A 13,259-nucleotide genomic window follows, 5' to 3' on the forward strand; every position below is an offset into this window, starting at 1 on the left:
TTCAGAAAAATTAAATTTTTAAAAAATTAAAAATCTTAATATTTATATCTCTGGTAAGTATCATGTAGTTGTTTTTTAAAACCATTATGATTTTCTTTATCTCCTCAACTAGACTATTCAAGTTATATTGAATGTAGCTACTAGTGACTTTAGGTTGAAATCTACTATTTTGTGTCTGTTCATTATTGCCTGATTATTAAAGCATTTCTTCTCCACTTACGATTTATCATGAATTAATCACTGTACCACTGCTCAGAAAATGCAAAAAGCCTTTGGGGCTTTTTATTCTGCCTGTTGTAAGAGCTACTTTTTCAAGTAGAGTTAAATTCTGTATTATGTGAAACTTACACAAAGTTATTGTTTCTGCAGCCATTATTTACTAATAAGTAATGCTTCTCACTTCCTGATGCTTCTTGCATTTCTCTTTTTCCTCTGAGATTATTTTTCTTCCCTTTGAGTAGTATCCTTTAATATTTTATGTAAGGTGTGACTGCTCGTGCCAAATTTTCTCTGATTTGGTTTGTTTACAGTACTGATATTTATAGAATTGATGGTTAACATTGGTTATTTTTCTTTTAGAGCTTTGAGTATGTAATTAGGGTCTCCTAGATTTCATCGTTTTCTTGAGAAATCAGCTCTCAGTACTTTGTTGATTTTTATAAGAGAGTAGAACTTGTTTTTCCTTTAGAGTCAACGTTTTCTTATTTATTGTCCTTGCTATTTATCAATTTACTATAATATGCTAGTATTTTTTTTAAAAAAATTCTTATCTTGCTGCTTTTCACATTACTTCTGTTACTTGTTTGTTAGTTTTCATTAGTTTTTATACATAGAAGCATGTTCCTGTCCCATTTGCTCTCTTATTTCTTTTAGGGATTATAATTACATACTCAAAGATATGCAAGCTTTTTTTCTATGAAGGCCCAGGTAATAATAATTTAGCTTTATAGGCTTTATAAAAATCTCTGTTTATGTTCTTTAGAACCCTTTGAAATGTTTAATGATATTCTTAGCTTAAGCACCGTGCAAGCACAGGTCACAGGCTGTATTTACTTCTGTTCGCTTTCCTGCTTCTTATAGAATCTTGTGCTTTTAATGACTTTTGTTTGAGGTCTAAATATTTCCCCAAATCTTAAGCCAACCTTAACATAGATCTTATATTTTTTGCCAACAAAAAGCTTATACTGAAATCATTTCTTATTCTTGCCTCCATTTCCAAATTCTGAGGCTAAAATAGTTAATCTTTAAAATCTTTTTCTGTAAACTTTCATTAGCTTCTAAAATTCCAATGTGTGTATCTTTGGTCTCTATTTTGCATCATTTTTTGCTCCAAATGAATTACTTGCTGTAGTGGGCTCCTGATAGCAGGAACTAATGATACTCTACCAAGATTCTTGGTCACCTCTATTCCAGTGGGTTGTTTAATGTGTTGGATTGCTTTTTTTTTTTTTTACATTTTTTTTTTTTTTTTTTTTGTAGAGACAGAGTCTCACTGTACCGCCCTCGGGTAGAGTGCCATAACGTCTCACGGCTCACAGCAACCTCTAACTCTTGGGCTTACGCGATTCTCTTGCCTCAGCCTCCCAAGCAGCTGGGACTACAGGCGCCCGCCACAACACCCGGCTATTTTTTTGTTGCAGTTTGGCCGGGGCTGGGTTTGAACCTGCCACCCTCAGCATATGCACCTGTGGCTCAAAGGAGTAGGGCGCCAGCCCCATATGCTGGAGGTGGCGGGTTCAAACCCAGCCCCAGCCAAAAAAACTACAAAAAAAAAGAAAGAAAGTTGGATTGCTTTTGAGAGTGTAACTTAATGTGCACAGGATGGGGATCACACATGAGAACAGAAGTTAATTAAAAGACTCGAAATATGGAGAAGAATATCAAAGTTAACCTCTATATAGTAAAGCGCATTTAAGCAAAAAATTATCCAAAGCTGCTAAGAACTCAGAATTTTCTGCAGTATTATATATTTCACATTCAGTTCCCTTGCATCTATCTAACTTCTGAAGATACGCTTTGGCAAAGTAAATTTAGAAAATTTTTAATTACAAGAAAGTTTTTTTTTTTTTTTAATCAAACCAGCTCTTCAATCCACTGAAGCAGAGATAAATTTGGCTAAGATTCTAAGAGAGCTGAGTCAATTCATAACACAAAATAAAGGCATTGATTAAACTGATGTTAATATGAATAGTAGGAGAGTTCGATTTCAGACAACCTTACAAGTTCTGCTGGCATCCTGATAATTAAGTAGAACTCCAGCTGGTAGCTTCTTGCTTCAGCTGTAACTAATTATCTTTCTTAATAATATTAAAATATTGAATTCAGATTCATTAATAATGACACTAAAAGTCAAACTTTGGCAATAAAATCCAAATAATGGTGCTCACATCTCCTTAAGAATCATGGTAATCATCTTTACAACAAAGAAACAAAAAAGCTAATTGCACACAGAAGAGAATTTCCTTGTTTCTCCTCTATAGTTCCAGCCACAGTACTTGATATATATCAAAAATATATATGTGTGTGTGTGTGTGTATATATGTATACTTAATGTATAACACTTTATATATACTTAAACATGCACTTAGATATTTTAACTAACAAATAATTTGTGTATATTTATGGGGTTTATTATATTATATGTATACAGTATAGAAAAATTTGATCAAGCTACTTTCCATATCCATCACCTCACCCATTTATCATTTTTAATGAGAATTTTAAAAATATATTTTAGCAACTTGGAAAGACATAATATTATTATTATTAACAGGAGTCACCATGCAATGGATTGTTAGAACTACAGTATATTTGATTTTTTTGTTTCAGTATGTTCCTTGAAAAAAAAGCAAGGGGGAATATAAAAATAGTAACAGTTTTCCCTAAGGGATACACACAGAGACACACACAGACACACGCACACTACACAGTGAAGACGATTTTTACGTTTAATAGGGTGATTCCTGTAAAAAGTGTGCTTTTTACATCAAATATTCATCATGAAGTCTGAAGAAAAAATAGAATGCATGTGTGCTTGTGTGAGTGTTTATGTTTGTGTGCTTTTGTGGGTTTGGGGTTTGGAGGTCTTACGGAGCAGACTAAAAGTCCATGTAAATCTTGTTTAAGGATTTAATCGGTTTATCATTGTATAAAAATTCTAAGAATGTCAAATTTAGTAAAGAGATATGTTTTACAAAATCACACAATTCAGCTAACTAGAAGTGATTGCTACTTTAAGACTGCCTATTTTATTTCATTCTACTTAGTACAGAAATATGTTGGTTTTGAGGATAGATGTGTATGTTTTCAGAAGATTGTTACCTGAAAAAGAGACAATTGAGAAAGTTTAATATGATGGCATTTCAACATTTCCTTTATTAATTCTTATTTGTTTTGATAGGATAGAACAATAAATAATACAATAATTATGTAAAATGTGTAAATACTACTTATAATAGATGCCACCTGAAAAACGCTAAGATCAGCTTTCTTAACTCTTGTGAATAACAGAAAAGGGGATATATAGAAATTTATAATACTTTCTAAATTAAAAATGCATATTTTTGTAGGAGGTTGTGATCATGTAATGCTCCTTTCACATGGCGAGGACTGTGTCCAAACCAATGAGAGCAGCAGGCACAATGTGGTGCTGTTCTGCCTCAGTGATAACAACAGCTGCTGGGAAACGGCAAGTGAGAAGAATCCGAAACTTTAGGATGGAGGTTGTTACATGAGCACTGAAGTATATCCAATTACCCTTTCCCCTCTCTACATTAATCATTTCATGATCTTTGGTATGGTTGATGTAAAGTGAAAGATGAGAATAGAAAAATTATTTTCTACATTGAAAATACCTTTTTTCCTAATTATACAAAGAATGTATCTTCCCTTAAAAAATAAAAAGTTATATATAAGTGGCCAGGTTCAGGGGCTCACCCCTGTAATACTAGCACTCTGGGAGGCCAAGGCAGGAGGATCACTTGAGCTCAGGAGTTTGAGATCAGCCTGAGCAAGAGTGAGATCTATCTCTACTAAAAATAGAAAAAACTAGCCAGGCTTTCTGTACACACCTATAGTCCTAGCTACTAGGGAGGCTGAGTCAGGAGGATTGCTTGAGCCAGGAGTTTGAGGTTGCTGTGAGAAAGGCCGACACCACAGTATTCTAGCCCAGGCAAGAGAGTGAGACTTTATCTTAAAAAAAAAAAAAGTTTTAATTTGCATTTCCTTCGATCCTGCAATTCCCCTACTAGGTATATACCCAGATGATCAAAAATCATTTCACAACAAAGACATTTGCACCAGAATGTTTATTGCAGCCAAATTTATAATTGCTAAGTCATAGAAGCAGCCCAAGTGCCCACTGACCCATGAGTGGATTAACAATTTGTGGTGTACATACACACACAATGGAATACTATGCAGCCATAAAAGGTGGAGACTTTACATCTTTTATGTTTACCTGGATGGAGCTGGAACATACTCTTCTTAGTAAAGTATCTCAAGAATGGAAGAAAAAGTATCTAATGTACTCAATACTATATGAAACCAATATATATCACCTACAATTTCATATGAATGATAAAACAAAACTATGGTCCAGAAAGAGAGAGGGAAGAGTAGGGAGAGGGGAGAGGAAGAGGGAGGCTGGGAGGAGGGAGGGTATTTGGTGGGACCTTATCTATTTTGGATAGTGCAATGGTACATTTTGTAACTATTAAGAGTGATGTATAAATGTCCTACCACGTCAAATAAGTAAGTGAGATGACGGTTATGTTAACAAGTTTGATCTAACCTTTCCACATTGTATATCAAATTAGCACATTGTACCCCATAAATGCATTAATGTACACAGTTACAATTTAATAAAAAAATTTTAAAAGATAAATGTTTAATTAATTATATATACTGCTTAATAAAATATAGAAGTCTTTTTTTAAAAAAGTTATATAAGCTTTGAAGGGAAAAAATAAAAATGACATGAATGCACCTGGAAATAATGACATTGTTATTCTGATTAACATCCTTTCATGTATTTTCTTATAAGCATAAAGGATATATATTTATAATTTTATATAAGTAGGATCATAGGAGACATTTACAAACAATTTTACTTTTAAAATATAAGTACCTTATTATTTTTTTTTTTTTTTGGCCTTGCTCCTCTTCCACTTTCTTTCTCCGGCTCTCCTCTCTCTGACCCCATGTCTTCAGCAATCTAACAGGTATTATTCTTAAGTAACGTCTGCCATGACTATGTAATATTACACACACATGGAGTTCATTTTTAAATTTGATGTTGTTTTACAAAAATAGGGTTATATTATAATCAATTACTTGTTTCCTGCTTTTCTGATTTACCAATAAATTTTGAAAAACTCTCCAAGATAAGAAATACAGAATGCTCATTTTTAGAGTACATTGAACCAATTCTCTTCATATCTCAGTTTCTTAATATATATTTTTATATTCAGTCATTTGAATATAAATCTATGTTACATTTTATATAATTTTCTCAGATATATCTTCAGGTTCATCAATTTTTGTATTTACTTGTAGTTTCATATTTTCATTTTGTATTTATAGAAACTTTCATGTTTTTACTTATAGGCAAGTTCTCTGTTTTTTCAAACATCATTGGTTTTTATTCTTCATAATATTTTTTATGAACAACTTAAAAAATTCCATCTTTTATTACTTATGTATCTTTATTTTCTAGTTTGCATATGTTGCTGTTTTGTCATTGTTAACTTTAGTTCTTAGGTTGGCCAGTTCTGTTTGTTGCATCCTCTGACTTATAGTGGTTTGTTTCCTTGTGTATTTATTAATATTTTTCCCTTTCTTTAATTTCAGTTTAATGTATCAGTATAAAAAATTAGAGACATTTGTATTTATTAATTTTTTTCCCTTTCTTTAATTTCAGTTTAATGTATCAGTATAAAAAATTAGAGACATTTGTATTTATTAATTTTTTTCCCTTTCTTTAATTTCAGTTTAATGTATCAGTATAAAAAATTAGATTATATTGTTTGCATTTGTTAGGTAAAGTCTAAGCTGTAGTCAAGCCCTTTTTTGTATATTTAATAATTTTAATTATATAGCCGGGCGTTGTGGCGGGCGCCTGTAGTCCCAGCTACTCGGGAGGCTGAGGCAAGAGAATCGCGTAAGCCCAGGAGTTGGAGGTTGCTGTGAGCTGTGTGAGGCCACGGCACTCTACCGAGGGCCATAAAGTGAGACTCTGTCTCTACAAAAAAAAAAAAAAAAAAAAAATATATATATATATATAATTTTAATTATAAATTAATTTTAAGCCTCAATTACTTTTTCACTCCATGAAATTCTCATATAGGATATTGTTGAATTTTCTCCCATGGAGAGTGTTATGTTGGCATTATCCATATGTCACTTTCTTGTCATCTGTCTGAGTCAGTGGGTAGGTGACTTATGTCAGCCTTTCATTGGACTTGTAGTTGGAGGGCCTTTTCTCCCATCTTCCTGTGGTGTTAATTAATAACTCTACAATGGCCTTTGTATGGAAGTGAAAGGAGAAATAGGATATCTCTCACTTTCAATCAAATACTATAAATAATTAAACTTAGTGAGGACGGCATGCCAGAAGTTGAACTAGGCTAGAAGCTGGCCTTGAGCCAAATAGGTAGCCAAGTTGTGAATGGAAAGGAAGTCCTGGAAGAAAACTAAAAGTGCTACTTAGTGAATACCCAATATGATATGATAGTAAAGTGAAAAAACAGCCTTATTGCAGATATGCTCATATGGAGAAACTTTTAACAGTGTAGACAGAAGATCAAACCAGCCACACAACATTTCCTTAAACCAAAGCCTAATCCAGATCAAGGCCCTAACTCTCTTCAATTCTATGAAAGCCAAGAGAAATGAGGAAGGTGCAGAAGAAAAGTTTGAAGTAGAACTATCAGAGCTTGGCTCACGAGGTTCCAGGAAAGAATTCATCTCCAGAACAGAAAAGTGAAATGTGAAGCAGCAAGTGGAGACGTGGAAGCTGCAGCAAGCAATCCAGGTGATGGAGCTGGGACCATTGACAACGGTGGCTCCATGGAATGACATATTTTCAGTGTAGACTAAACAACTTTCTATTGAAAGGTGGTGCCACCTAAGAATTTCATCACTAGGGAGAATCCAATGCCTGCTTTAAAAGCTGCAACGGATAGAATATCTTGATAAAGGCTAAATGGCCGATGATTTTAAGTTGAAACTAATACTCATTTACCATTGTTAAATTGTACATCCCTGAAAAATTAGGCTAAATCTATTCTGCCAGTGTTCTAGAAATGGAAAAAAGCCTGGATGACAGAACGTTTACAGAATGGTTTACTGGGTATTTTAAGGCAATCTTTGAAAGCTACTCTTCAGAAGAAAATATTCTTTTCAAAATACTACTGCTAACACGATGAGCCTCACCCTCTAAGAATTCTTGTAAAGATGTACAAAGAGATTAATTTTATTCTCATGCCTAGTAACACATCGACATTCTTTACCTCATAGATCAAGAAATAACTTTTGACTTTCATGTTTTAATTTTATTTTTAATTTCAGGTTAGTTATTTAAGAAACACATTTTGTAAAGCTATAGTTGCAATAGATAGTGAGTTTTCTTATGGATCTGGGCAAAATAAATTGAAAATCTTTTAGAAAGAATTCACCATTCTAGATGCCATGAAGAGCATCCATGACTCATGTGGTGAAGATATGAACATTAACAGAAAATTGGAATAAGTTGATTCCATTCCTCATAGATGAGTTTGAGAGATTCATGACATCTGAGTAAGAAGTAACTGTAGACATGGTGAAAATAACAAGAAAACCAGAATAAGAAGTGGATCCCATTGATGGCGCTGAAATTCTGCAAATCTCATGATAAAATTTGGACAGAAAATGAGTTGTTTCTTATGGATGATCAAAAAATATATTTCTTGAGATGAAATATACAGCTGGTATAGATGCTGTGAACATTGTTTAAATGGAAACACAGGAGTTAGAGTGTTACATAAACTTAGTTGATAAAGCAATGGAAGGATTTGAGAGGATTAACCACACTTTTGAAAGAAGTTCTGCTGTGGGTAAAATGCTGTAAGTAGCATTACCCATTACAGAGAATTCTTTTGCGAATGGAAGAGTCCATAGATGCAGCAAACTTCATTGTTGTCTTTTTACAGAAATTACCAAAGCCATGCCAACTTTCAGCGACCACCATCTTGATCAATCAGCAGCCATCAGCATCAAGGCAAAACCCTTTATCAGCAAAAGATTGTGACTTCCTTAAGGTTCAGATCATTAGCTATTTATAGCAATAAAATGTATTTTAATGAAGGTATGCACCTTTCCTTTAGTCATAATTATACACTTAATAGGCTATAGAATAGGGTAAACACAACTTTTATGTGAACTGGGGAACTAGAAAGTTTTGTGACTTGCTTTATTGTAATATTTGCTTCATTGTACAATTATGGAACCGAACCTGCAGTATCTCCAAGGTATGCCTTGTAATAACACCAATTTTAGCTTGCTCGATAGTCTCATTGTATAGGTGAAAGATTTCAAAACTGAGTCTTAAAATTTATTGCCTGGAAAAACTCATTTCAGATTGTCAGTTCTAACTTATCATGGGGATTACTTTCAAATGACTTGTCCAGAGGAATTTCAGCCACACTTAATATCCACTACCAATTCTCTCAAACTCCAGTGTAAAGTTATGGGAATTCAGAAAACACAAGCACACATATGCTAGAAATGAATTCACATTCTGTTTAAAAGTGAGGACCCAGGATAAAATGAAACAACACAATCACATTGTATGTATTGCTTTGCTATGTTAGAAATGCTTCAAGCTTTAATTTTTAAATCCTAAGAGTGCAGTTGGTTCTACAAGCTAGTTTATACCTCCTTATTTTAAAGATTGATTGAAAAATAATAAAATGTACATGTTCATGAGCCTCTAGCTCAATAGTAATCTTTTCTGCTATTTGTAAGCATTTCTCATCTTTGCAGTTTAATTTTTATATATTTATATACATTAATATAGAGAGAGACGTATATGTGTACACACATATTCTATCATTTTGAGTAGTTGTTTGATTCATTACTCTTTATTTTATGTTTTGATATACACCCTACTCCCTCCCCTAAATTGCAGTTAGTTATATAATTATATTTTTGATCTTGCATATAATCTCAGCAATTTGCGCATATTTCCTTATCTGTATTATTGCATTCTAAAACAAGATAAAAGAACTTTTTATCATTTGTGCTATTACATGTTTATACTACTTCCAGTGGCTTTTTCTTGAATGTGCTAGAAACGATACGAGGTTCTTCTCAATTCCAAATTGTTAAATTCTTCCATTATTCACCCAACATGTCTATCAACCTTCTTACAAAATGTTTCAACACAGACATTGTGATGGGCAATGCAGGAAATACTTCAGCTTAGGGCTCTCATCTCATATTCTTTCTTAAATATAAACAATTCTGGATTGTACTTTAAAAATTCTAATGAGGATTCTATTTTTAATGAGACAGTGCTCTAAAAATAGTGGTATATCAGTGTTTAGAATCGCAATATCTATTAAGTAACAAAAAAGGTAAAGATAGATACTATCATATACTCAAACATTAAAAAAATACAGTTCGTGACATATAGGAAAGTATAAACAAATTTTTTTTTCGATGAAAACTGACACTCCTGGGAATTAATCAATATTGAGTACAATGCCTACAAGTACATCAGGCATTGTTTTACAGATTGAAGAAAGGGTAGTGATTATATAAAGGGTTTTCTTAGATTTATAAATATATCTTATAGTATAAAACATTAATTTGGGGTGAATAAATGATGAAACATCTACTTCAGCTATTTCTGCGCGCGCACACACACACACCCCAAAACAAAACACATTAAAATTTTACCACTTAAAAGATAAGCATTCAGCAATTGTGCTCAAGTTTTCAATGGATGCAGGGCTAAGCAAGGGCAGTGTGCCTCAACATAGCCTGGATAGCCTAGATGACTCATGCTCAGGACAGCCCCATTCACATGGCTGGCACATCAGCATCGGCTATTAGATGACAGCATGTCTGAAGCTGGGGGCCTTTACTCTACTCCACATGGGCCTCTCCACATAGCCACCGGGGCTTTGTCATAACAAGGCAACTAGCTTCCAAGGGAGGGAAAAGAAGCAGACAGACCTCCTAAAGTGACCCAGAATATCCCTTCTCTGCATTACATTGATGAAAGCACTTAAAGGCCTTACATCTTGATGGGAGGTTAAAGCGTAGGACAGGGTACTTTGGGTCCTCTTGTAAAAACTACTTATACCACTACCCAGTTCAGAGAAATAGAGAATATTTCCATGAATAAGTGATACTTGAATGAAAATGAAAAGACTAGGAGATAATCAGTTAAACAACATGTGTATTTTGGCTACCAGGTAACAGAATTCAACCCAGCCTGCAGACATTCTGTATACGTGGGGAACTGAAAGAAGTCTAATATAGCTAGTATTACATAAGAGGACTTTAAAAAGTGTGTGGAAAAATGGAATTAAAATATAAAAATAAAATATATTATTTTTTAACATAAGTATGATTAAGTTCAAGACATTTTTGTAAGTGATAATACCAGTCATTTAGTCCTCCATAAAGAACTAAGTGTACTGGGAATTTAACCATGTCAATGCAGTCTTTTTTACAGTATTTACTAAAGAAAAAAATAGGTGCCCTTTAAATATTCTTTCAGATTATGAATTAAAAAGAAATCATATCAGCACTGTAAAGTGGATGTCTAATCATTTTCCATAGAAACCCCCTCAAGTTGCACTTGTGTTCTTCTTTTATTTCACAATATTATGAAGGAATAAATGTTTTTTGTTACATGCATTGGCAGTAATATTCACAAATATGCTTAAGTCAGGGATTTTAGTGTCACCAGAGTAGTGTTCATTGTATCTGACAGGTGAGTTTTTATCCCTCACTCCCTCTCACCCCCTCCTTCTTTGGTTTCCAATGTCCTTTGCATCTCTTTGTTCTCATGTGTACCCATTGTTTAGCTCCAACTTATTAGTGAGAAAACGTACTGTTCATTTTTCCCTTCCTGGGGTCCTTCACTTGAGATATTGCTCTCCAGTTCCATACAAATTGCTGCAAAATACCTTATTTCATTCCTTTTTATGGCTGAGTAATACTTATGGCATATGTATACCACATATTTCTTGATCCACGAATGAATTATATTATATATTGTTTTATATATTGAAGAAAATGTAGCAATTGAGTTGATTACACATCTAGGAAATGTGAATTGTGTTGATAAACATTCAAATGCAGGTGCCTTTTGGATAGAATGACTTCTTTTCCTTTTGGTAGACACTAAGTAATGGGATTGCTAGATCAAACGATGGGTCTACTTTTAGATCCTTGAGAAATCCCCACTCTATTTTCATAGACACAACAGTAAAAATAAATGGGATGTAGTTACAAGGCTTCTGCATAGAAAAGGAAATAATCCACAGAGTAAATAGATAGAATGGGAGAAAATATTCACAAACTAAACATCAAACAATGGGCTGAGATCCAGAATCGAAGTCAGAAAAAAAATCCATCAAAAAGTGAGCAAAAAGCATGAAGTTTTTCAAAAGAGTATAGACAATGACTAATAAACATGAAAATATGCTCAACATCACTAATCATAAAGCATCAATGATTTCCCTATTTTTCCACATATTCTTCACCATAAATTTGATAACTTGTTCTTGCTTCAATTTTAGCAGAATTCATTTCACTATGATAGAAGTTTTCTTCGAACTGATATGTTATCCTAAGATAACATATCCATAAGATATCCTGATATCTTAATGGCTTGAACTAGATTTTATTCAGACATGTTATAACAAGTTAGTCAATGATTTTGGTGCTAAAATATTTTGAAATCTATGCATAACATGCATAATATGCATTCTTCATGAACTTTTTTGAAGACCCCGTTGCATATCATACTGAATGTATGAGCCATCATAAAATCTGATTGGCCAAAAGTAGGACTTATTTTTCTTTTCTGGAAATAATCAAAGGCTAAGAAAAGATTGGATTGAAAAAGTAAAATAACTGTAGTAATTTTATTAAAAATGGTGAAATCAAATAAAACTTAGAGATCTATTGAGATAACACCGTAATTGTCAAAGAAGGATACAAAGACAGTGTCAGTGTCAATAAAAAGTCTATAGATCGCACAACTGTTTAGAAATTGAAATTGATAAAATCCAATGTTAATTTTTATAAGAGCAAATGAGTTAGTAGGAGGAATTTAGAATAATTTCTGGGATTGTAGCTGAAGTATGTTCCTGGTGGAGCTATTGACTTTACAAAGAACAAACTAGAGAAGGAGCCAGTATTTAGAAGGGCAATAATTTCACATTTAGCCAGATTATATTTAGCTGTCTACATGAATATGAAGCCCAGAAGTGAAATATGGCTTGGAATACAATTTTAAAAACTGTATAAATGTGAATTATATTGGACATGAATAAAGGAAGTGACCATAAGATTGCTTTGAGAATGAAGTCAGGGTGAACATAAAGAGGAAAATGAAAAAAACTGAGGAAATCTGAAATTTTGGATTCATGTTAGGAGTAGCTGGACAAGGATAGGAGAGAAGTGCTGCGTGCATATAAAGAAACTTTATAATTTAGTTTGTTTTAGGTAAAAAAAATAGTATTGTAGAAAAGGATGGATATAAAAGATAATGATGAGACTATAAAAATTGTGTGTGGATGATATTTGGATTTTTTTAAAGTAAGAATAGAGAGAGTTAGAATGAAAAAATCTAATGCTCCCACTGTCTTTTTCTTATGTTTTGTAATTATTTCTAAAATATCACATTCCATACAAAATCTCCTTTCTAATAAAATTATTAAAATCTAGAACAAGCCCAGAAGGCGGCATCAAAATGGAAGAAAATCTTCAAATTACAAATATAGATAAAAGAAGTAAGAGTAAGTAGACTTGTGAAGAGAAATTGAAAAAACACAGAAAATGTACTTTCAAATGCTAGGTATCAGCTTTTGAAAGAAAGATTGGACCTATTCCACAGAACCACAAGGAATCTAATCAGCACTCAAAAATGAGTGTGGCTTGCAACACAGCTCATATTAAGGAAGAAAATCGTTAATGTTTAGAATATTTTAAATGTGACATTCATTTAGATATTAAATCAGAGTGGAAATTTTATTTCC

The sequence above is a fragment of the Nycticebus coucang genome, chromosome 3 (genome assembly GCF_027406575.1).
Source record: "Nycticebus coucang isolate mNycCou1 chromosome 3, mNycCou1.pri, whole genome shotgun sequence".
In the NCBI taxonomy this organism is placed as follows: Eukaryota; Metazoa; Chordata; class Mammalia; order Primates; family Lorisidae; genus Nycticebus; species Nycticebus coucang.